The sequence below is a fragment of the Myotis lucifugus genome, unplaced genomic scaffold, assembly GCF_000147115.1.
Source record: "Myotis lucifugus unplaced genomic scaffold, Myoluc2.0 scaffold_36, whole genome shotgun sequence".
In the NCBI taxonomy this organism is placed as follows: Eukaryota; Metazoa; Chordata; class Mammalia; order Chiroptera; family Vespertilionidae; genus Myotis; species Myotis lucifugus.
Genome location: NW_005871084.1, coordinates 716007 through 743547, shown reverse-complemented (window position 1 = coordinate 743547; position 27541 = coordinate 716007). Strand labels below are relative to the sequence as shown.

Below are 27541 nucleotides of genomic sequence, written 5' to 3'. Positions count from 1 at the left end.
GAAGATCATGATATGAAAAACATAACAAAATATTAGTATTGATATTGCTTCTATGTATTTGCTAATGAAGGCTTTATAATTTTGAAGTCGAGGGACTACTTGAGACATGAATAATGAACAATAATGCTACTTTAGTATTTTACATTGGGGCCAGATTAGTCTGCTAAAAAGTATGAAGTATTGTTTTATGTAGAATGTATCTTCGATTGAGAAAGTGGAAACACATTTTTTTAAAAAATAAAAGCTTTACTAAGATCCTTTTATGGATTTACTGGTTTGTTCTCATTTGTCATTGGATCATTTCCAGATGTAGAATATTACTTTTTTAAACTTGCTGTAGATTCTACTATCAAGACCAGGTGCATGTTGTTTTATAGCCATTTTCTTTCTGATTTTAATGCTGAAAGTCATAGGATGCCTTGAACTGATAATTTGTTTAACTTGCTTCTATTAATTGGACCAAGGCATAACTTAGTATTTTTATCTCTTCTCTATTCTTCATTTTACTTCTGCTTCAATTAGTGTGCACCTCTTAGCAAAAAAGAGATGATCTTGCTGTTTTAAGATTTGCCTCCAAGAAAATATTTTATTGCTACGTGTCTCAATTGATCTAGTAGGCCTCACAATGAGAGGAATAAGAATACTAATTTTTAAGGTTTAGTAGCATTTTACTTTTCTTAATTTCTTAGAATAATATGAAAAAAGAATGTGTAGTATTTTTGTTTCTAATAAGGCACTTTTGAAAATTTATGCTTACATATTTTTCTCTCCTTTCTCTCACCTGTATCTTAACTAAAACAAGATTGGATTCTACACTGCATAGAACTTAGGTTCATCATAGATTGCTAAGGTCTTCCCACCTTGACAATTTGTGGCGGGGCATCATACCTTCATATGCTGAGGCCACGGTCAGAATTTGCTAACTCATGACTTCACTAACACCACTAAAGATCACACTGAAGTTGAGAAATAGAGCACCAGCCCTGAAATGCTGTGAGACTATACTTAGCAGATTACTAGGAACACCCTTTCTTATGAAGTGTGGTGTCATTGGTAGTCTCAATGCAGACGATAACCCCATTGCATAGCCAGAATGAGAGAAGCAACAACACCTCAGTTTTCTCATCTGTACAGAGATGATAAGGATTCCTGTGCACATTGCTTGCGCGAAGGATGAGATGCACCAGACGGGCCTAAGTAGGTGCTATCAGTTTTCTTTCACTTGTCCACCACTGTGTGATTATGTTTACATTCTCACAGGAATGTAGCAGAATATAAAGTATTGTGTGTTTTTTTAAGATTTAATTTTTTGCCCTAGCCGGTTTGGCTCAGTGGATAGAGCATTAGTCTGTGGACTGAAGGTTTCCGGGTTGGATTCTGGTCAAGGGCACATACCTTGGTTGTGGGCTTAATCCCCAGTAGGGGGTGTACAGGAGACAGCCGATCAATGATTCTCTCTCATCATTGATGTTTCTATCTCTCCCTCTCCCTTCCTCTCTGAAATAAATAAAAAAATATATTTTAAAAAAGGATTTAATTTTTTAGAGCAATTTTTGGTTCATGCAAAATTCAAGAGAAGCTACAGAGAGTTCCCATATACCTCACTTCCAACACATGCACAGTCTCCCCCACCATCACTCACCAGTACCTTGGTTACTGAGGGTGAACCTAATCACAATCATCCAAGCCTATAATTTACAGTAGGGTGCTCTCTTGGTGATGCATGTTCTGTGGATTTGGACAAAAATGCAACGAAGCATATCCCTCATGGTAATATCATATAGAGTATTTTCACTGCCCTAAAAATCCTCTGTGCTCTGCATCCTCTCACTCCCCTCCCACACCTTCCCTACTAGCAACCACTGCTCTTTTTATTGTCTTCATATTTATGACTTTTTCAGAATGTCATATAGTTGGAATCATACAGTATGTAGCCTTTTCAGATTGGCTTCTTTTACTTAATAATATGCATTTAAGGTCTACAACATGATGTTCTAAAAGCTATAGATATGATAGGGTTTACCATCTTGCAAAAGGGCCTTTAAACTGAAATTTAAATTCCACTTGAGCAGAGTCCTGATTGGCTTACACAGGAAGCAGTAGTGCTGTGGGAAGGAAATATGGCAGTTCCTAACTTTTAAGTCTCAACTCCTGCTCTGTTCTGTTTTACTTTGTCAAACAGTGGGGGAATCTGGGTTGACATTCTAGTGTTTAGAAACCTATGCTTTCTCTTTCCCTGAGGAGGGGAGGGAGAGGCCTAGAGTGCTTTGCCAATTTCACCATCCCATTCATGGAGGTACTGCCACAATTATGTGTCTCCTTCCAGAAAAGCATCCACAGTGTTTGTACAGTCGTTTATTGTGAGTGTCTCTCTGTCCTCCCCCTCACACCCTTATCTAAGTTCCATGAAGTCCAGGTCTTGAACATGAATGCATCCTCAATGCCTGGCACAGAGTAGGTACCCAGCAAAGATTTTGTTAAAGGAAAGAACAAAGGAATGAAGAAGACACAAGACATTGAGAAGTGGAGGAACATTGAGGAAGAAGGTAACAATATGATGATGAAAAGAATAGTCTTATATCTCATTTGTATTATTTATTTATTTATTTATTTATTTATTTATTTTAGATTTTTATTGATTTCAGAGAGGAAGGGAAAGGGAAAGAGAGATAGAAACATCAATGATGAGAGAGAATCATTGATTGGCTGCCTCCTGCACACCTCTTACTGGGCATTGAGCCCGCAACCCGGGCATGTGCCCTTGACCAGAATTGAACACAGGACCCTTCAGTCCACCGGCTGACACTCTTATCCACTGAGCCAAACCAGCTAGGACCAGAAGGGATTTTTTTAATGGTCATCACTTAAAATATTATACTTGCTCTGTTCTTGTGTTTGGATGAGTCCTAGACATTTCATGGAAATTCATAGTTACCTTGTGGCTAAATGTTTGTGAAAAAGTCAATAAGGGTCTAGAAACTTATCTTTGAAGATACTTTCTCGTGCATTTCCAGCTCAGACTTGCAGCTTTTGGGGGCCCAGGCTGCTAGGTGATCTTAAGAGCAGCTGGCAAGTCTCTAATGGGGCCCAGCTGTGTGCCCAGAGAACGCACCTTCTCAGGATCACATTAAGTAGGTAGACCCCTGCCCTCCCTGGTTTCCTCTGGGCTTTATGGGTCCCCGTGGTCTGTTGCATTGATCTTGCATTTTCAGGTTTTATAGCAATTCTAAACATGTGAGGGTACATATTTGCTCTTTGATGTGCCTTTGATAGAAGCCAGAGTGCTTTACCTGTGCCTGCATTTAATAATGATGGGGGGTCGCCTGCCCTGCAGCAGTTCGCTCTCTGGGGAGGCTGGTTCAGTGTGCAGCTTTTTTTTTTTGAGGTTGTTGATGGGCAGACTTTAATCAGGGGTGTTTCTTGTTTTATTTTAGAAAATGAAATCTATTAAATATAGTTAGACATGTGGTCCTAGTATTTCGTTTCGTTTTTCATCACATCTTGTTCAACTGTGCCACTTGGTAGACCAATGGGCAGGGTGGGGAGCAACATACAAGGCAAAAAATGGCAATACTTACAGCACTGTATGGGCTTCGTGATTTCCCATTTTTCCCATATTTGATCTTTATCTACATCTCTATTAAAAGGCAGTTATTGTATCCCCATTTTACAGATAGGGAAGTAAAGGCACATGAATTTTAGAGACTCTCAGTGGTTATTGTGGATGGAACCTAAATTAGAATTTGGCACTCATGCTACTAGATATGTGAAAAAAGACCAGATAGTCATGCCATTTCTGTGGACTTTTTCAAGGAGAAGGGGACAGTCGCCTTTTACAAGTAGAACACAGAGTACATAAACGGAATCACGGAACCTTAGGGTCAGAAAGGACTTCCACTCTGTGCTGGCATTGTTTCTTCTACCAGCTTGCAGTGTGATTGACTTTGCAGTGCCCTGACCTCTCCATTCAGTATATTCTAAATATATCAAACTAATGAGAGAATTGGACAAACCTTCTTATGTTTATGTCCAGCAGCACTTGTCAGAGGTGGTCACATTATGGTTTTCTATCTTTGTTTTTCAGTCTTGCTTGGCCACTAGCCCTCCCAAAGAAATCAGCTCCTTTTTTATTCTTCCTTTAATTTGGAAGATCAGCGAAGGGCCCTCCCTAACCAGCCCCTGAGAAGCTGGTGTGATTAGTGGACGGCACCTGAAGTTTAGGATCTTAAGTCTAGCCATGGTGCTTTGATAAGAATGTGATGGCGATGAATTTTAGCTCCTTAATCCATCTTTAACCACATCATTAGAATTGACACTTGTTTATTGAATCCTCGCTTCATGAAGTGAGTGATTTAAAAAAATATTGTCAGCTTAGTTTGTAGATCTTGTATGGTTGAAAAATAAAAGGCCCACTTCCTGTGCTTACTACTAATTTCTTATTTGTATGAATTTATTAATGGAGTAAGTCCATCTTTGAAATCATTCATGGGGGCAGACTCTATTAAAAAAAATTAGGCATTGTTTTTGTCCTAAGCAGTTTTATTTAAACAAGGAGTAGAACTAAAAATTTATTTTCTACGCAGATATGCCATGTTATGTTCTTAATGTTTGAATATAGTATTGATTGGTCATGGCTGATGTTTATCAGACTAAGCAAAGGGTGTTTGTATTAGTTGTCTCAGAAGGTTTTTGTTTTCTTTAACATTAATGAACCTCTATTGGAAATCTTGGAAAGTAGAACACACCCAAATACGATTTCTAATTTTTCAGGGCTTTATTGATCCTCCAAGTCATTTGATGAGGATTGGAGTCATTCACATAAATGACAGGAAAACACTGTTTATTAATATGTTGATTATTGATTATAGCAAGTTGATAAATATTAGCTCTATATTACTAGTCACATATTAGTAGTGGCCATATTAGTAGACAAATTATCCTAATATATTCATGCATAATGTATGTATGTGCATATATCTAAACTGGACTTGGAATGCTTCATTCTTTGCCACCTTTGTTGGGCCTCAGAAAGTAACTTTTTATTGTTCTCTTTTTTTCTATTGTCTATTTACTGGATCCTTTCTCTATGCCAACCATATTGCTAAAAAATGGGGATGAAACAATCAATAAGACACAATCCCCGCCCACAGGGTTGGAAGCAAATACTCATTATCCAGCATGATGAGTGTTACAAGAGACTTAGATAGAAGATTCTCTGGTGGCCCCTAAATAACCGACTCTGCTCGGAAATGCAGTAAAAAATTTCACCAGGGAGCATCATTTGCAATCAAATGGTAGTTTCGTAGACTGTCTATTTCAAGTGGGCCCTTCCCTACATCTTTAGTTTTTCTTAGTCATAACTTTACGCATTTGTCAAAAAATGTTTGCTGTTAATTTTGAACACTGATTTTCATGAGTATTTTTTAAGTGGCTATCTTTTTTATTTCATTTTTGTTCCCTCCTGGCTTTTAAATATATTTAAAATATGTTTATCCATATTTAACTTCTGCAGATTTAAAAACACTTTCCAAGCAGTCACCTCCTGGCCCTCTTTTCCCCTTATCTGCCCCCCTCCCAGGGCCACCTCCCTTTCTTTAGAGCCCCCGCATAATGCTATTCCTTTACAGTCCAGCCATCTGCCTGTTTTAGCCTCTTCTTCACTCTCTCTGTTTCTTCTATATAGATTTCCCCATATGTCTGCTTCTTCCTTTATCCACAAGTCCAGACACTCCTCCATAGCTTTCTTACCACCCCATCCTGGTGTCCCGTCTGTTCATAAATAACTCTTTCATCCGCTTTGGAGTCCCAACCCCCACTCTTTCTAAAAAGAGTGCAAATAAATCTAAAGTGCCGGAGCCAGGATGCACAGCATAGTTGTGATTCAGAATAGACTTTCTCCTTCCAATCACCTGTTTTATTCACCATTCTTTGTTGCCTGCTTTCTTTGTACACATCTCCACAATTTCCGTTCAATTTTTGTATAGTTCGGGGTGTGAAGTTATTTAATATCTTCCTGAGAAAGTTTTTGCCTCTTCTTGGCAGACCAATTTGCCCTAACCAGTTACTCAATTTTTCTGTGCTGCCGAGCAGTTGCTATTCTTGGAGTAGTCACGTTTGAACCTTTTGTTCTTCAGAAATTAACGTATTATGTCAGAAACAGCAGTCTCCCTGCCCGGGTGCTTGGCAACCCGTAACTCTGTGGATGTGTTCTTTTGTAAGCCTGGGTTCTAGAATATGTGCCACAAAAGGAGTGTCACAGAATATTCTGCAGAAATGGCAGTGTTGATAGCTGTCCGATGTTCTACATGTTTACCATGTCCCATGTCCTCCTCCTTGCATTCTGTACTAGTGGCAATCTCTTCCTCCTCTACATTCAAGAGTAAACACTGACAATTTGCTTCCCTGTAGAAATGTGTTACTTAGCCATCTCAAAGTTGTTAGTGTTTTTCGTTCCTAGTGTCAGTGATAATTTTACTCATAGAGTCCCTGCGGAGATTTAGCTCAGCAGGAAGTAAATCTAGGTAGGCTTGCCTTGATTTAAAATGATCTAAAATTTAAATTGATCTAAAAAACAATAAGTGCTAACTATATTATTCCCTTTATTTAAAAAAGAAATCTGAGGTATAACTAACTTGATTATGTGGTAACTAGTGATGACAATAAGTTAAGCCATGGCTAGGACCTCATTTATTCTTTCCCTTTCCTTTCTCCTTTCCTCCCTCCTCCCACTCTCTCTCAAACGAAAATAAGTTAGGGATTAATATGATTCACACTAAATTTCAGTAAGGGTGAAATGTCATGGTAAAAATGGAAGATGGAATTGTTTACTTCTGAGATGTTGAGGAAAATCTAAACTAGTTCTAGAGTCTTTAGGGGAGCTAAATATTTTACCAGTAACAAAATCAAGTCTCTGAAGAATGAGGTATTTATTTAGTTTTAAATGCCTCATACTATCTGAAGTTATCTTTGTTTATATTCAAGAAAGAGGTTTTAGCTTCAACATCAGAATCCAAAAAAAAAAAATGTGAAAAATGAAGAAACTGAAAACAGCCACAATCACATACAGCTGATTCAGGTTCTTTTATTTGGAATTTAAAGTCAGTCAGTAATGAGCGATGTAAATTTCTTGGAGAAATGTAGGAAGGTCAGAAGTGTTCCTTTAACACTGATGCTATAGCCAGTTATAATATCTTTGCTGTTGTTGAGTTTCTGTGGATTCTGATCATTAGTGTGTACAGATCTAAATTTGTGGCTTATATATATTTTTGCTTTTACATCTTGTCCAAAATATGCTCTTAGTACATCTTAGACTTAGGAATATTAAAAAATCATGAATAATTTTGGACCAGTTGTGGGTCATGAGCAGAGTTTCAATTACAGCATATTTTCAGGTTTGTTGACTATTACAAGTATATAGTATGCTGTAGGTACTTCAGGGCTGTGAAACTAGGTATGAATGGATTGAACTATGGTGATGGTTCTAAATGTGTTAAGTAACAGAACAAAGTTCTAAACCTCTTTTTTATTACATTAAGTTTTTCTTACCCATACCAATTTACTTACCAAACATTAGGAAGCTAAAATCTAAGAAATATCCATCCATCGATGCAATTATTTTTTACATACACCGATCTTAGATATCACAGGGAAAATATTCGCTCTTGGAATGGCAGTGGTAGGAGAAGTAGCAGTCTTGAGTGTCAGATTTTTCAACCCTCTCACTCTCTGCTAAGTAGAATCATATGGTCAGACACTTTTGATTTTTTTGAAACAAATTTCTAAAGATTCAGCAAAATAGTTTCAAGGTTACCTTCATGCAGGTACAAATATTTTAGCTCTCACTTACTCATGTTTTCTTCTAAATTGGCTGTGGTCTGCGGGAGCTTAATTAGTTCAGGCTCAGTGCAGTTGGTTTACACTGAGGGTGTGTCTATACTCAACATTTTTATAACAGGAAATACATTTTGCCCACATTTCTTATTTTTTTGTTTGTTTGCCAGTTTTAATTTTATCTTGGCAATGGGAAATCTTAGAGGAGGCCATTGTAACAATTCCTTAGATTTTCTTATTTATTTATTAGTGTATATATATATATATATATATACACACAAATTAGTGAATTAGTATATATATATATATATATATATATATATATATATACAAATCCTCACCCAAGTGTATTTTGTCCATTGATTTTTAGAGAGAGTGGAAGAGGGAGGAGGGAAAGACAAGAGAGAAACATCAGTGTGAGAGAGACACACCTATTGGTTGCCTCTAGCATGCACCCTGATCAGGGCCCGGGTAGGGGAGGAGCCTGCAACCACTCCAGCCTGTACTGGAGTACAGGGATCCTTCTGTCCGGAGGCTGATGCTCTAGCCAATGAGCCAAACTGGCTAGGGCATTTTCATAGATTTTTAAGTGAGACTTACCTCTACTTCTCTAAAAGAAGTACTGTTCAATAATGTCTATATTTCATTCACTTAGCCTGTATTTATTGAGGGCTTACGATGTGCATGGCATTGTGCTTTTTATTTGCTGGTACCCTGAACTTTCAGAGAAGAATAATGCATTCATTTGCTGTGTGTTTGGACTATCATTTGGTTGAATTTGGACCAAGCTATCAGTGATGATGAATTACAACCATCCGTGGTATTTATAGGGCTCAGAAAAACCAGATATGTGAATCTGATGTCTGCTGCCTCAATATTTCCCATCTTTGAAGGAATGTGTTTGTATTCATATGAACAATTTCTCACCAGTTTTCTTGGAGAGAAAACAGTCTCTGAATTTATTGCAGGACAGAGATTCAGATTCTCTTGCTGTTAAAGAGACTTCTTAATCTCTGCTCACCTGATTTAGATGATCCCCTGTTTGACCCCCCAGGATGGTGGTAAGTCTGCCATTGCAGGTTTATAGATGAGTATGTGAAAGGAGTGTTGGTTATGGGGTTGACACTGTCTTAAGGGTTCGCATTAGAATGAGGTTGCCACCCTGGTGACTTTGCAACCTAGTTGGCTGAGGGAGACACAGGCCTGAGGTGAGCTGCTTTCCCCCTCACCTCCTTTTCTATATTCTGTAGTTTATAAGAAACCTGCCTCAGAGGTGTGCAGTTTCACCTCGCCTGGGCTTCTTCAGTGAAATATATGTGTTGAGACTCCCTGGAGCAGTTTGAATCTAGCACTTTTGTGGATTGAGCCTGGAGTAGGGTTCTTGACTTGGGGTCCCTAAAGGGAGGAGTCTCTCAATGTATATGTGCACCTTTGTTTTGGGGGGAAAGCAAGCGTCTGTGAAGTTTCTAAAGCTCTCTTGAAGAGTTGGTGACTCAACAGAGGTTAAATCACACTGCCACGGAAGAATGTTGGGATCTAGTTCTACGGATAGATCTGGCCCCCACGTTGGCCTGTTCATGTATTCTGAAAGCAACTCACAACAGTGAATCGGGCACCAGAATCCATAAGACCTTTTCTCAGTTTTGCTTCAAAGACTTTAGATAGACGATCCCTGGGCCCTCTGTGGAATAAAACATTGCTTGGGGCCTTCCATATACAAAATAATTACCCAACTAATCTGGCCCCAAAAGATGTAGATAAAATGAACCCAAGCATGAGAAGGCAGAGTAAGCTTTACCACCAGCTAGGTCCCTTATTAGAGAGACAAGTGTGATATATGCAGTATTTTTTGTTTATATATTTTGTTTATATTTCCTGAAGTGAAAAACATTTCCTTCCTTTTTGTGGTTCGGTAGATACATTGTTGAGCCCATGGAACTCCAAAGACAGAATAGGGCTACTGATGACATACGACAATATTGAATAACCAGTTGACAAAGATAGCTGTAATGATGTTATGAATGACTTCATGATGTCAACACTAATATCTGCAGAGGACACACAAATTCTAGAACAAAGACCTCTGCCTCAGGAGTCTTGACAGTGGATTCACTGTACCTTTAAGGAAGTGTGTTTGCAGATAATGATGATCCATAATAACCATCAGCTCATTTTCTCTTTTCTCATTTCTCTTTCTTCCTCCATGAAACTGGTGTGGGCCTCAATGTAGAGAGCCTATCACTGGACTGCTGCTTCAGTACCCAGGGCAAGGCAGAAATGAACTGATTTATTCCATCTCCATGAATGAGGGTGGTTTACTACATGTACAAGCTTTGGGCCAGTGGTCTGGGAATTGGATTCATTGTTAATCTGACTGGTTTTAGGCTTTTTAATCATGTATTTTAATAGGGAGGTAGCAGAGGGTAGGGACTCTGTGGCCTCTGGTTTCAAAGACAGCTGGTTCCAAACTCAATTCTTCATGACTTAATGAAGTTATTTAACTTCACCATGCCTAATTTTCTAATCTATGAAATGGGGTTAATTATATGTATTTTGCAGGGTTGTATTGAAGATTAAGTAGATAATGCATTTTAGATTTCTACCATAAATAGGGCCCTCAGATTTACTTTTCTTTATTACTAAAAAGCAAAGTAAAATGAGGAAATGAGAAATTTCACCTACCTGATCTTCAGTTTAGAGTATGATGTTTCTCCAGTATGGGTAGAAAGATATTTTTCTTTCTAGAGGTTCATTGGCCATCAGGAAAGAAATCAATCATCAAAGGTTACATGGAAGTAAAAAGCAATGCTAATTAAGTGTGCGTTTTTATAAAGTAGAGGTTTAAAATGTAACTTTCACTTGATTTGGAATTAGTAATAGCATGTAAAACTTAATTTAGGCAACAAAAGAGATATTTAAAACTATACCTAAATCTGACATAATAGTTAAGAAAGCTGGCTTTATAGCCAATTAAGGGGAAATAGAGTGAGAGAGGAAAGAAAAGAGGAGAAAACGGGATAAGAAAAAAGTAGGAAGAGATAAAGAAGGGAGACCTAGGAAAAGGAAGAGAAAGCAGGGACTGAGAAAGGTGAAAGGAGATGGGCTGGAAAAGTTCTGAAGCCTTAATTAACTGATCTTGTCACACACAGCTGTTCATTTGAGTTGTGGGCCTCAGAGTATTATTCCTTTTTATCATTGTCTTTTGAAATGCTAATTAGATAATTGACCATTGTTCACAGTGCTTTGGTTACTTTTTATTCTTAAACTTTTAGAGACTAGTCCTTGAATGGGATACTCAGAGCAGCACACCAGATGGGAAATTATTCTATGGCCTATAGTTGCCAAATGACCACCACAGTAGTGCTTGGGGTATATGAAATCCAGCTGAGCCAGATCTAGCCTGTGAGATGGTTAGCACAATTCTTGTAATAGTCCTTCATCAATAGGCTTTTATTTGTAATGGTCAAGGGGGTTGCCTTTTTATTTTATATGTATTTATTAGATTTAGTCTAATCAATAACGTTTTCTTGACCACATAAAGCTCATTTGAAGAATCTCTACAAATGCTTAGTAGGGCATCTTTAAATTCACACGACAGAAAAACACTTGCAAGCATAACAGTTGAAGAATCTGTTATTCTTCTACTTCTGTCCTACTTAACTCGTAGTTGTTTTGTTTTTATAAAAATTGAATTAGATAATGCACATGAAAGCATCTTGAAGAATATTTCACTCAGCACAAATATAAGATTTTATTTTTCCAGTAGTTATTGATGTATCTGAGGATCTTGTTGAAAAAACCTCTTGACCAACAGGACATGATCCAGTAGATGAGATGCCTGTTCTATATATTTTACAAAGAGGATTAGTCATTTTTCTTTTAGATGCTCAATCTTATATCACTGGACCTCACATGTCTTTTTGCTCTGTAGAGGCAGAAAAATAGCATGGATTTTAAAAATGTAATCATTAAAATTATTAAACTGGATGTTAAAGATTGATTCCAATTATGTTTTTAAAATTTTTAATGAATATTTAAGTATAAATTTCAGAAGCTTCTTTAAAATAATTGACATTAGTTATTGTCCTACACAGTTAGAGTACTGATGGTATTTGTCATTTTAAATTTAGGTGAAATAAAATTTTATTTGTCTGGCATGAAAAGCACAGAAAAATTCTTTCCCCTCAGTCTATTTTTCAAAAAATAAAAACATGTTTTTTAAAGGAGATACATTTATATTGTGGTACATTTTACAAATACTAAAAAATGAAAAGGTGAAAATAACCCTCTTTTAATAATCAACCCTTGTAATGCTTGATTGTATTGCCTGGTCGTCTTATGTATACACAGTCGTGTGTGTGCCCAAACACAACTCAAACATTTATGCACTTTTAGATGAAAGTGAATTTTTATTTTTGTTATGTAATCTTTTTGTTTTCATATTACACTTGCTTGTTTTTTAAGTTGAGGATTTCTGTCAGACATGATTTTATTTTATTTCTTGGATTTAGATAACATTTTGGTTTTTCTGTTTTCTAATTTATTAATATATTTCCAAAATATTATTTTGGGGGTTTCTTAGGTCTATTTTGTAGAAGTCATTTTCCATGAGTTGACTTTTTTGTTAAATTATTTTTCTCCCAGATTATGAATGTGTCAGACTATAAATTTGGCTGTACCCCATGTTTTGTTGATATGTAATATTCTCGTTGTCCGTAGTTTCTGAACAGTTATTGCTAGTTTTGTTTTTCTCTTACGATAAGATCTAATTGGGAATGTCATTTAAATTTCTAAGAGATTATCATCTGTGCACTTTAAAATGTTCATAACTGATTTCTATGTTTATTGCAGCGTGGTCAGTAAAGAAATAGTATAGTTTCTGCTTCTTAAAAGTTTTACATTTTTTGTGTGTCTCAACAAATGTGATTTTGGGAAATTTTTAATGAATATTTGAAAATGAGAATTATTTTAATTTTTAAAAATTTTACTTAACTGGATTTCTTACCTAGAAAGATGTTAAATTCTTCCACCAAAACGATATTTCTGTCATTTTTCATGCCTAATGATTCTTGATGGCTGTTATTTTGTGGTAGATCACATTTCCATTTTTGATCTTCAGTATTCCCTATTTTATTATTATTATTTCTTTGTTCTTTTTCCTTATATTCTAAGAGAACTTTTCAAGTTTGTTGTCTACATACTGGCATATTTTCTACAACTTTATGCAGATTTTAATTTTGTCAACATATTTTTACTTTATTTTCAGTATTTCTTATTACATCCATCTACTTTTACACTTCTTCCAGTATCTTTTGTATTGGCATCTATTTATAGAGATACTCTATTTTATATAACCATCAAAAGTAATGTTTTCTAAAATTTACTTTTATTTGTTGTAGGGTGGAAATGATTTATAACATCTGGTTCCCTTTGAATCATGAGAGCATATCCATCTTTTTATTTTAATCTGTAGATTTTTTTCTCCCTTTGTGGTTTTTTTTTTTAATAAGTTGAAAGTTAGCAGCTCCAAACTCACCCTTCTATATTCCTTTGTGATGCTGGGCAACCTACATGCTGGGTTAGTCCTTTCCAGCTCTCCATGTTAACTTCTGCCAATGGGAGGCACTAGAGGAAGACTGGAAAGCTAGTGGAACAAGAGGGACTTAGCCTTTCCTGTTCTTATCATAATCACTTTGGCAGCCTCAGTTGTTTCACTTTCTGTTTTTTTCCTACTTTCTAAAAATCAGCCTGCTGGGACTTCCTCCATATTATCCCTGAAGGCTCTAAGAACCCAAACGTTTCCCTTTGTTTCCCCCACTGTGGCTTTGGTAGCTGTTTTCATTTCACTGCTTTGGATGCTTCTTAAATCCACACCAGAGAACTGTAGATATGTGTTGCTTAAGCTACTCATCCAGCCATAGTGGTCCAGGAGGGCAGCAATCTTCCACTAGTTAGTTTTCTAGAAAGTTCCTTTAAAATAAGACTTTAGAAGGATGATAATATCCTAATGCCTCATATCTTAATTTTTTTTCTATCTAGATGTTCGTTGTCATGAACCTAATTGTATCTTATAAGTGGTGTGTATGTCACACGTTATCAAGGGTAAAAGGGTTATTAAAATAACCTATATCTTTTAGGGCAGTGGTGGGTGGACTAGCAAAAGGCACATGGTCTTCATCAGTGAACTCTCAGTGGGAAAGCTGGGGAAATAAGTAGAGATGGGAATAAGCCAACCATTTTGGTGTGGTTTTCTTGGTGGACCGGGAAGGGAGAAGACATGTGGGATAAAGGAGGTTTTATGTTATAAAATTTAAGCTTAATTTTTGTTTTTCAAAGCAGTAAGGATGCTTATTGACAGCGATATTTAAGGTCACTGCAGTGCATGAAATGTAAATCAAAATATTATTCTTTATTAGAAGCTGGAAGATAACATTTACATAACATGCTTTTAAGGTAATGAGTTAAGTTCATTATTTCTTTATTACTGTAACTGTTTCAACTGTTTCAAGAAAGTTATTTCCATACTAAAAATACTGCTCTTGTGCTTGAGTCTGATTTGTCATAATTTTTACATGATGTTATAATCTATTGTTAGGTAATGATAATTCCATTTATTTTTGTTTCATGGGGAAAACTGTTAACCAGCTGTTTCAATCTCTCCAAATAAACTGGCTTCTAGAATTCCTAGTTAAGTAGCAATGCTGATTGATAGGAGTGTCACCATTTTTCTGACCCTCTCTGCCTTGTCATTGTGACACAGTGCAGAAGCCAAATAACAAATTTGAGCAAAAGAAAAGAATCCAAGGCCTCAATATTTCACAAACTGGCTAATTAGACTCTGAATTGTGAAGAATAGGCCAGATGAAGAAATGGCACAAATTTATAGTGGCTCAAGGAGCACAGTTATTTCAGAATTAAATCTTTCTTACTAACTTTTATGGTTAACTAGTAATAGGAATAAAACTCAGAGCAACCTCAGAAAATTATGATTTGTGCCTATTGAATGACAGGCTTTCCTCTGTTATTCCTTTAACCTACTTATTGCTTTTTCTGTATGATCCAATTTTCTTTAACCAGTTCTTTGCTCATAACTAAAGCTGCATGTTCCTGTTCTCAAGTGGCTTCATTTATAAATTCTGAGAATAGGATTTTCAGGGGAAAATGTAACTCAATCAGCTTTGCATGGTTTACATAATGTGATAGTTTCATATTTACTGTGTGGTTAACAAGAAATAACTGTTACCAACAAAAATCAGAGAATTTGAAAACAACGAAAATTTTGCTTGGGAGCCTATGTATATCTCATCTCTATATAAATACGTGTAGACATCTATAAACATCATCGATCCTGCTCATATGCCCATGCCATATATAAATATATGGATGTGGGATGATGCTTGTTTTTATATATACAAGTCTATATTTATATAGCTGAAGAAGTGAAACATATTGCTTTTTATTTAAGTGACTCAGTGCCTTTATAAACAAACTTTATTTTACAGAACTTTATCAACGTTGGGATGGTTAGATATTACCAATGATTTGGTTTTTTGAAGGTTAAAGTTTGATAGGTTAAGTTGAGACACACTATGCCTTTACATTTATTTGGTAGAGAATCTGGGAAAATTATTATTCTTTGACAGACATAAAATGTTGCTTTGGTTAACTTGATAGATTTGAACTATTCATATGTGACATTGCTTTTGAGTATGTGTGCTTGTTGGAGAGGATCTTAGAGGATAAGAAGTTTGAGGGATTAGGAGATTCTTAAAAGTGCTAAACTGAATTTTCAGTTTCTTGGTAAAGTGTAAAGGGAGGAAATGAAACCCTTAATTTCTTTCTTTTCAGAATCATTTAGTAACCACAGTTCATACTTTATATATTCTGTAGAATATTTTAACAGCTTGCCTTTGTAGTTGGGAAATGACACCTGAATTTTCTCAGGTTCTTTTTTTATGGCATCAGTGGAGACTGCTGCTAATTAACTATCCATGAGACAATGAGGAGACACGTATACTAAGCCAGAAAATTCCAAGAAGAATGTGAAGGCCCTGGAGTGTCTCCATTCAGCATATAAGTGAAACATGTATACAGCAGCACCCTTTGACCTTATGGCCAGTCAGTGCTCTGTATTACACATTTATAAAGATGGAATTGGGTTTGTTCTCCTGGAATTGGGTTTGTTCCCCTTTTCTCTCCTGAATCACCAAACATCCCTTCTCTGTTGGCCCTTGAGCATTTAAATATCTCAAGTCTCTTCCATCTTCAAATTAAACACACACACCAGACCCTGAATTTTGAGACCAACCTTCATCCACATTTTGTTCTTTCCTTTACACAACCAAATTTTCTCTTACCACATTCTCTATATAATGTACTACCATCTGGCTTTTTTGCACAACACTCCAAAAACTCCACATTAAAATTGCCAGTTACATTTCACATTGACATGCTTTGGCCTTTGTACTGCTTGATCCTTTACAACGTTGGACCCTGGACCACATCCTCCTTCTTTAACCCCTGCTGCTTTCAAAACTCACCTAAGGTCCACCTCTTCTGGGAGCTCTTCTTAATCTTCAAGGCTAATTTGACTGCCTCTCTAATTTATCATCTGTGCTTGAGGCATATCTATATATATAAAATACTAATATGCAAAGTGTCCCCTCGGGAGTTCGACCAGGAGAACGGGAGTTTGATCACTTGCTATGAGGTGCGCTGACCACCAGGGGACAGCACGGAACATGCAGGTGACCAGTGGTGGCAGTGGGGTGTTGAGGGAGCGAGGGAAGGGGAAGGGGGGAAGGTGGGGAAGTGGGAAGGTGGGGAAGTGGGGAGGTGGGGGGAACCGCACGGTGGCAGTGCGTGGGTGGCAAGGGAAGGAGGAGGCGGGAGGCGGGGAACCTGATTGGCCCTGATTGCCGGCCAGTCATAGGGACCCTACCCGTGCATGAATTTCGTGCACCAGGCCTCTACTGTTGTCATAATAGTTAGGAAGTTATCACACCTGCTGAGGTGCTTCAATTGTTGAATGAACTGTAGGTTACTTGAGGTTCAGGATCCTGTCTTTTCATGAGTTTTATATACATTCTATTCTCTTCCCACTTTGGATACTATCTCACTTTCCCCCCTCCCATCTACTTGTCTGCCTTCTGTAGGTTCTTAACATGTATCTGTTAGGCATTATTTACATTAAGTGTTGGTGATATGGGATCAAACAAGTTATAAGTGTCTTTATGGGAATTATGGTTTGCCTCCATAATTTAGACAGATTTTTACTCTTGTTGAAGTTGTTTACACCCTTAAAAACATAATATTTATAGTAATTTATAGAGTGGAAAGGATAAAATGAACATGTTTACTAATTGATTAGCACTGTGCCTGGCACATAATTCACATTCAATTAATGTTATATGTTAATAATAGTAATAAATATTACATTGCATATGAATTATGCATATATCAGATAATTTGAATTATGATAACACATACAAATTATGCCATTCTATAAATATTCTATAAAATAAAAGCCTAATATGCAAATTGTTTGACCGGGAGTTCCACCAGGAGTTCGACCGCTTGCTATAACATGCACTGACCACCTGGGTGTGGCACAGAACATGGTAGGCGTCGGCGACATGGCGCTGGCAGCAGGTGGCAGTGGAGGTACTTCTGGCCCCAATGGGCCCTGATGAGAGCGGGACCATGGCAGGATGGTGGAGCAGGTGAGCGGGTGGTGCCAGACCAAGGTGGGTGTGAGCAGGGGCCTGATCCTCCTGCAGACGGTGACCAGCAGCAGTGGAGGTGGGGGGCAGGGCCGCCGCCCAGTTTCCAGGTGCTGAGGGAGGTGGGGGGCCTGGCCCCGATCAATCGCTTTGCAGAAGGTGACTAGCAGCAGCGGCAGGGGGGCCCAGCCCCAATCTTTCGCCCTGCAGGCGGGATGGTGGAGCAGGTGAGGGGGTGACGCCAGGCCATGTCGGGGTGCCAGGTGGGGCTGCGAGGCTGGGGGCGTGAGCTGGGGCCCAATTCCTGCAGGAACCCCGAAGGGACCCCACCCATGCACGAATTTGCACACCAGGCCTCTAGTTATATATAATACACAGCAATTGCTTTGTGCATGAGTGTACATTTAATCTATTTCTTTTACAAAATCATCTTTTTCTTCTTTTGTTTATTTGCTACTCTTTACTTACAACCAGCTTCTGTCTGTTAAAAATTTAGAGCTAAGGCTGCCTGATGCATTGTTCATCCTGGAAGAAGCTTTCATCATAATGGACCTTTTCAGAACCAGTTGAGTTGAGATATTAGCAACTATGGATTTCTTTGAAAGTTTTCTATTTAGTGATTGATTGGATTAACTGTCATCACCTCCCCATCTTCCCTAGATAAATTTTCAAGTCTTCTTGGCCATGGGTACTGGCCAGCATGGTGGTATGTGTGATTACTCTGTGAGTGTATGCATGTATAATAGTTCCCAACACATGCTGAGTAATTGAGTCTCTGTCAGGAAGTAAACATGGAGACCATGTTGCTTGGTTTCATGATACTCCTGTTGTTGCATTGTCACCACAGGATGCCATCAAAATAGTATGAAGAATGTCAGCATTCATTAGTTTGGTACTATTTAGAGAACATTAGCAAAGGGGGAAATCTACAGTAGACATCTGAGGAGAGATGGAGATAGGAGAGCAACCTGGTGTTTGAAGAATGATCTTTGATCTTTCAGAGAAGGAATACTTATCAAGAGCTTATCTATTCGAAAGAATTTACATGCGAAGCAAGTCAGGAACATAGATCTCACTTATCTTTGCAGATTATAGCTTGGTCTTGGATAAAGGAATAGCCAGGCATCTATAAAGGGGGATTTACATGTTTATGCTAACTCATTTAGCATTAACAGGGGTACCAGTAATGCTGGCTGTCAAGCCTCAAACTTTCATGTGTATATGTTTTCAAAGAGAACAAAAATATTTTTTTGGAATGTTATCTAGAGAAAATGAGAGAGTTATTAAATGTGAATCTGTTATAAAACTTTAAAAATATTATTTGTGTTCTGAAATACTACTTAAAGAATAAGTAATTTTTTTATTAAATAGAAAAGAGCAAAATTGTTTCATCTAGTCATTAAAGCTTATTGCATTTTCCAAATTTATTGTTAGAAGTTAAGTTATGCAAATTATTATTATTATTTAATCCTCACCTGAAGGTATTTTTTTCCATTGAAATTTTTTTACAGAGAGTGGAAGGTTGGGGAGAGAGAGAAAGAAAGAGAGGGAGGTGAAGAGACAGAATGATTGGTTGCCTCCTGCATGCCCCCAACCTGGGCTGGGGATTGAACCTACAACCCAGGTACCAAGGGGAAATGAACCCACGACCCTTTGGTCTGTGGGCTGATGCTGTAACCACTGAACCAAAACGGCCAGGACATATTTTTAACAAACTGAAGAAGGCATTTGTAGGCTAAATAGTAGCTTTGAGAGTAGTTAGATATTTATGAAAATATTGTAAGAAACAAAATTCTTATTTTCAAAAAGATATTGGTTAGAGGAAAACTAGACCCTTTCACTATTTGGTAATGAATGTTCTGGCTCATTCACACAGAGTTTGTGGTACCTAAAGTGTTGCAAAATTGGACATTTATATGGAGATGGGCTATTGATGTAAAGAAAAAAAAAGCTGAGGGCTGGGGAGGATAAAGAATGAGTATAGTATTTTAAAAATGAGCTCTTTGTCTTCTCTGCTTCATCATGCCTAGATCTCAGAGAAGTTTTGTTCAATGAGAATAAAGAACCCATGGGATTTACCCAGGAATCACCCACCAGTAAAAGGGAGTTTTATTTCAGTGAGCAAGGGTGGGACCAGAAGCTGCAATAGTCAATGATGCTTTTTTATCCTCTTGATGCCAGGTGAACATTTGCATGTTTAGAATGCTGACTCACTGGAGGGGAGCCACAGCCTAGTTGAAATCCATAAGGTGATGCCTCTTTCTCCTCTATCCTTGAATTTGTTACCAGTTACTCACTGGCCTGCTGCTCAAATCCAATTGCCTTTCCCTGTTATAACTGCTCATTATACTCAGCCCTGCCTTCAAGCACTTCATTTACCTATTGAAATCTTACTAGTATTCAAAGAGATGACAATACCTCCTCCAGATGTGATTTTTCTCAGCTCTGAACTTTTATCGTTATTACTGGAATAACACACATACAGGGTGGGGTAAAAATAAGTTCACAGTTTTTAGTATGGAAAGTAATACAATAATTAACAATTAATACAAGAATAAACAGTGTTTCATGAACTCACACTGTAAACCTACATTTCCCCCATATACATACTAGAGTCCCGGTGCAGGAATTCATGCACCAGTGGGGTCCCTCAGCCTCACCTGGGGGATTGGGCTGAAACTGGCTCTCTGACATCCCCCGAGGGGTCCTGGATTAGGATAGGGCACAGGCCAGACGGCGGGACCCCACCGGTGCACGATCAGGGCTGGGGAGGGACCTGGGAGGTTGGCCAGCCAGGGAGGGAGGGCTCCAGGGCATGTCCGGCCCATCTCACTCAGTCCTGATTGGCCAGACCCCAGCAGCAAGCTAACCTTCTGGTCGGAGCATCTGCCCCCAGGTGGTCAGTGCACATCATAGCAACTGGTCGACTGGTTGACTGCCCCCTCGTGATCAGTGCACATCATAGCGACTGGTTGACCAGTCGACTGTCTGCCACCTGGTGATCAGTGCACGTCATAGCGAGCAGTTGAGCGGCCTTACCATATCATTAGCATATTATGCTTTGATTGGTTGAACGGACAACCAGACGACTGGACACTTAGCATAGTAGGCTTTTATTATATAGGATATATTTTATTTTTTTCTGGTTAAATATATAAATATCTTCATTGCTATCCAATGTTAATTTTTGAAGACTGTGCAGATTCTAGTTTTTCTGTGTTTGTAAAAACTTAAAATGAAATTTATATATTGCTTTTTAAACTTATTCTATCATGAGCATTTTCCAATGCCCTTGAATATTTTTGAAAGCATGAAAGCATGATCTTTTTAAGGCAGCATAATATTCCATCCTATGGGTCTTCTATAATTTATTTAAACAGTTTCTTATGGTTGACCACTTTCTTGGATATCCTGTACACAAAAACTTGTCCTCCTTTGCAAAGATAATAGTATTAGGATAGTTTTCTAGGTAATTATTAAGTGAAAGCCTCTTAACGTATCTTGCCAAATTGATATCCAGGAAGGCTATGCCCATTTACATTATATTTGTCTTACTATTTTGGTAGTTGAAGAATGTATCTGATTGTGTTCTGTTTAAAATTAGTATTTTCTGGATTATTAATGACATTGAACATTTTTCATGTTCATGATTCTTATTAGTATTTCACAGATCAACTTTTGCTTTCTTTGGAACCAGAATGGCTGCTTAGTTGAGAGTCCGTCTGACCTGACCTTTTAAGCACTCTTTTTCAAAATTGTCACTGTATAATTTTCTTTCTTTATATTATATACATTTATTGAGAAATGTAATTCTGTCTGGAATTATTTAGTTTAGGTAAAAATTCTTTGTCCAACAAATATACTCTCAGGTCTAAACACATTTTTAAGGTTTGGAAAAAAAAACATATTTATTTACATAAAAGTTTTAGATTACTTGTTGTATTTGACTGAATTTATAGTATATTTAAATTTCTTTTGGAATGAGTTTGGAACTCTGTTTTAAACCACTTAGTGCAATTTGTATATTCAATAAAATAAAAGTTACTATTTTCATGAGTTTTAATGCTAAGATTGTTCTTTTGCTGTGTGATATTTCCAAACTCTAGCATAGAAAGTGAATGAAAACATTACTAAACTATTGTAGGTAAATATTTTCAGTTTCACACAAAGCAGAGGTTGCTTTTTACTGTTGGAATTATGTTATTACCTAAATCTAGGTTGTAAATCCAAGAGTAAAACTTAACATTTTATTACAATCTCTTGCCCTTACTCACTGCTAATCAAATCATGCCTTGTTGAACTGTGTTCAAATATGTTGAAAAATAATTTAATGCATTATTTTTGAATATATTAAAATTGTGTTGAAAATATTAAAATTATATGTGTTATGTGGAGGAAACACTCTAAACAGATCTACCCAGACATCAACAGGATATTATTACCCCAAAGAAATGACGACAGTTTGCCAGCTTGATGCGTAGAGGAAGGAAATTTACAAACATCTCCAAGAGAGGCATGTTGAGCAGTTGAAGGAAATGAGGCACGTCCTGCTTTTATTGTGCTTATTGGAGTGGGATTCCCAGAAGACTGAACAAGGCTGTCCTGAGACCTCTGTTTGGCAAAGATCTTGTTGACTCATATTTTATTTTTGTTTCAGTCTGCTATTGTTCACATTTCTAATGTAGCTCATAAACACACAGCCAATATAATTTCCCTTTCTCTTGACTGATGTATACAAATAAATGAAAATCGACCATCATCATTAACTTGTGTTCTCTTTCCATAAAGCAGAGATGAAGAGAGAAGTCTGCTTTAAAAGAAAGGCCCTTTAAATAGCTCAGTTCACACACTTTTAAAAGTTTATGAAGCTGTATTTTAGAGTTTTTATCACCAGATATGTTGGGGAATTTATTGCTTTCTATTCATATGGAAGAGGAAAGCTGAGGTAAATATTTAAGTAACTTACATTTCGAAAGCCTCGTTTTAGATTAAAAAATGTGATTTGTAGACTTCTGGGTCCTCTGCTTAGAAGTTGAATCCCTGTACATTTTTGACGGCGACCCTTTAGAAAACTTCAGTTTGAAATGCCTGGTTTAGGATCTAGGAGTCATGTAATTCTTTGATGTATTTTAAAATTTTCTATCATGTTGTATACCTATATATGAGGAAGTAATGGGAAATATTACTAATATTTCTTTTTTAAACTGTATCTTTTTTTGTTGTATCTATCAAAATGCCTGAGAGTGTCATAACTCTTTAGCCAGAGAAATACCGGAGTGGAAATCTTCCTCGGCCTTCTGCCCTGACTCAGAGAGGCTTTAGGTCATGAATTTGTGCCCTTCACTTTGAGTTAGAAGATGTGCTTACATTCTTATTCATTGAGTGACACTGCGTAGAACATCAGAGGAGACATGACTTTTATGAAATAGAAATTTAAAGATGACAGACATGAGAGGAAAAAATAGTGCGAGAAAATGGAAGGCTAGTGTTGGTTAAAAATCTGGTTTTGCTTTCATTTCTCTTAGTTATTCCTTGGGATTATTGTTTTAGATAATTTTTTCAGTCACTTGAATATGTGAAAAATTCCAAAGAAGGTATTATTTCAAACCTTTCAAGGTATGTTTCAGGGTAAAGATAGGGACTGACCATGAAAGGAATTTCCCTGGCTGGTGTCCTAATATTTCAAGTTCCTGTGATTTTTATCCCCTTTTCCTTTAATTTTTGGCTTAGACCCCCAGTAATGTCTGGTTTAATGGAATTCCTATGGGAGACAGGTTTGGGTGATACTGAAGTGTTTAAAGGTGCTTCTGAGTCAGGATTTTAGGAATGTTACTCAGAAGTTAACTCTTTGTTCTAGTGCAAAGGGCCTAGGATTTGGGGGCAGTCATTTTGGATGTCCCTGATGACTTGGTTTGCCTGTAAATCTGTAAACTATTTGGGCTCAACTCAGTTATCATCTGAAGGGCTCATTCCCTCAGATCTCCAGGTTTCTAAAAGAAGTTAATTTAGTTTATAATTCTGAGGGCTTCTTTTATACTCTGTACTGGTTCGGTACATCAACTATTTTCTGAGTAGTTTTCTATACAGTGAATTAAGGCTGAAAAAATTAGTAGTGCCATCATCTGAACTGGGTGTGTATAGTACATAACACATGTGTGTTTTTTCTTGTGGCATCTACTTGTTTTTAGGTAGCTATAGTCTCAGCAGCAAATAACTTGGGTAACTTCAGGCTTTGCATGTCGTAGTCCTACAGTAACATCATTGAAAAACCTGCCCGGTATCTGATATTGCTTTAGGAAATCCAGAATATTTGGGGATGGTCAGTTGGCAGACAATTCTTAATGTCCCTTGAATATTTATAGAAATAAGTCATACAGATATATTTTAATTCTAATTACTCTCATTATTGATGTGAAATATTCAACGTGAGCAACTTATTGAACTCAGAATGGAGTATTTTTTTCTATTTAAACTTTATTAAGATTTAAAATAAAGTCATCCTATAATTTTTCAGAAAAGATTTACTCTGATGTTTACTTCAGATCATCTGCTCTAACAGTTAATCAAAGTACAATTAAAGCTGGTTTGGATTTTTTAAAGTCAGCATAATTTTTTTAAAAGTAAGCAAATTTCCTATAAGAATTGTGAAATGAAGATTTTTGTAGCACCTAGCATGTATTGCAATTTTTATTTGCACTTTTTAATTAAGTGTTCCCAGGAATAAAAGGAAATGCATAGCAACAATGTTTATGATCCAGATATTTGGTATTTAAAGTTAAAAATCAAGTGCAAGCTGGGAGCTGGGAAGGAAGGGAGGGCTTTCCAGCATGGACTCTGATTTCAAAGTCTCAGCTCTAGCACTTACTCCCTAGAAACTTAAAAACATAACTGCTTAATTTCTCTGTAAAATGGGGATAACACAAATACCTGCTTCATTAGGTTGTGAGAATTAAACGACAACTGTAAGTTGTGGCAAGTAGATGCCACAAGAAAAAACATACATGTGTTATGCACTATATACACCCAGTTCAGATGATGGCACTGCTACACTTTTTCATGCTTTAGCATGATCGGTTTTGGAGAGGAAACATGTAATGGTCTAGTTTCTCAGTTATCATTAGACGTCATAATTATATTTGAACATTCAATGCAATATATTGATATTCAGAAATCATTTGCAGCAGTGGTTGCAGTGGAATTGCTATCACTAGGAAGATTTAGGAATGGCAGTCTGGTTAGAAGAGGTGGTGGGATGGCTCAGCGATTCAATTTGTTAAGTTAGCCCACTGATTTGACCTAGATGGTTACAGATCATTTTAAAGGAACAAAATTAGTATCCTAAAGATACTGCTAGTTTCACTGTAAGTAAGAATGATTTTGTAGTTGCACATATCAAATCAGATGTTTGAGTGGGATTTTATTGGTGGGCGTCAGAGAGGGGTGTATTGTGTGTTTGGGGTAAAGCCCTCCAGCTACCCTGTCCCACTGCCACAGGCCCTTCTGACTTCTACTGGGTATGTCTTTTGCTCCAGTGAGCATAGCTCGAGGATGGCACTTTTTAGGCAACAAGTTAATATCAGTGCTCTCGTTCCAGTCACTTCCAGGGCATATGGGTCAGTTTCTCTGTCAGTAGGGCTGGCTCAGCCTAGATAATTTTTTAGGCAATCAGACTGAGGGAACTTCAACACTAACACTTGAGCCCAATCAGTTACCAGGTAGATTACCCTCAACACAGACAATGCACCCCAAATCTCCCCCTCCTACCCCCACCCAACAGTAAAGTTTATGCGTAGGTTGGAATTCAGTGATTACATTTGTGGCTGCCACCATTGCTGTTGCCAAGATGCTCACTTCTACCTACACATGTTCAGTTGCCTATTCACATGCAACTAAATTGCATAGAAATATGTTACTCTTTGGTAATTTGGTAAGGAAAAAAGAAAAGATAATTAGAATGATTGTGTTGAAGTGAATGAGTGCATGTTTGCCTGTTGAAATGATTATGGTGTGTGTGTGTGTGTGTGTGTGTGTGTGTGTATGCGCGTGCATTTGGTGTGTGTGTACATGCATGTGGACATTTTAATGTGTGTATTATTATCAGTGATGTTTTTCATTGGATATTTGCTTCATCTTTAGAAAGAAAAAGTGGTTTTACAATCAAGAAGCTGATCAGAGGATTCTTGAATTTTATTTTAATATCAAAAGTCTGATTCTGCCTTGGAATTGGGAAGTTGCAGCCACAGCTCCTACTGGGTTTGTTGGACTTATACTTTGAGAAATAGCCTAATCCTCTCTGCAGAGAGGAAATGCTGCTTTACGACAATCACTTGGTCGATGATCATTGAACCAGAGAGAAAACTGCTGCTGTTTGATTTCCACTGCAAGTGATCAGTATTTCTAGATTTGGTACAAGGATAGAAAATTATCTGTTCTGTAAGTAAAACGGAGACTTAAGGGTTTAGCCTCAGAATTAAAATCTTTAAATCTGGAGTAACAAACTTTGCAGCTTCTAGCACCCCCCCCCCATTCATTTCACAGATGAAGAAACTATTGCTCAAAGAGGCATCTCTAAGGAGCTTACACATTGAATAGCCAGGTCTAGAACTCAGGCCAGCTGAATCCAGACCTAGAGTTCTTTCAATGTAAATGCATTATTTGTTCCTTCTGGAAAAATCTTTAGATCAACCCCCTCTTACACCATTATAGTGGTTCAGCACAGAACCAGAGCTCTACATCCTGGCTTTGAAAGTTGGTTCTCCGTGTCAGTTACTTACTCTGGTTGCTGTTTTTCAGTTTCCTTATCTGTACAATGGGGGTAATAATTTCATAGAATTATTGTGCTGATTAAGTATTTTTTGTAAATTGCTTATAGGAGGGCTTTGCATAAGTGCTAGCTGTAATTATTAATATATTGTAACTATAGGCCCGATGCATGAAATTCGTGCAAGGGGCCCGGCCCTCACAGCCGCAGCAGCTTGCCTCAGCCCTGGCATTCCCGGCCTCGTCCGGAAGGTTGTCTGGAAGGACGTCCAGAAGGTCGTTGGGCTGTCTGGTCTAATTAGCATATTATGCTTTTTTTATTATAGATTATACAGTATTTTATAGGTAATATATTGTTTTTAGACAGTTTAGCTAGCTATTCAGCATACTACAATAAAAAGGTGGCTTTTTAGAAGAGCAGGATTTCATAATTATCTAGTGGGATTGGGGCCATAAATTATTGAACATCTTGCTTTATTTTTGTGGGAATTATTTGGATTGACTCAGTGCTCTTGGTCCCGGGCTGGGTTACCATCTGCTGTGTTTTTCCTCCATAGGTCAGGCTTGTTCTCCTAGGGAATGGTGGGGTGGAAAAAATGCCAATAACTGAACCCCAGAATGTATCCTAACTGTCTTGTTCACATTTATAGGACAGTTTTACTGCTGTAGGTAAGACGGATAACTGGGCATTATTCCAACATCTTGGCAGTTTTCCTTTTTCCAGGTACTAATATTAGGATTAGCATGTTGCTTTAAAGCCATTGCCTTTCTGCACCTTATAATTGCTTGTTCTTGGGGGAGGCTTGGAAGATTTGAATTAGGGTTTTTCTTCCAAATATGGGAGAGGATGTCTATTTTGTTTTAATACTTTGCTTGTTTTTTGAAGTTGGTACTGCAGTCTGTTTGCCAATAGACAAGAACAAATGAGAGGCAGTGTGCGTGGGGTACATTATATATATATATATATATATATACACACACACACACACACACACACACATATATATATACACATATATGTATATATACACACACACACATATATATATGTATCTCTCTCTCTCTCTCTCTCTATATATATATATATATATACACACACACACACATATATATACACATATATGTATATATACACACACACACACATATATGTATCTCTCTCTCTCTCTCTATATATATATACACACACACACATATATATATATACACATATATGTATATATACACAC

At 37.3% G+C, this 27541-nt stretch overlaps 1 protein-coding gene across 11 annotated transcripts in view; it reads left to right on the top strand.

The window, feature by feature from the left end:
* TCF4 (transcription factor 4) overlaps nucleotides 1-27541 on the top strand; it is a 338045-nt gene that overhangs the window by 51909 nt on the left and 258595 nt on the right. The window lies entirely within an intron of this gene.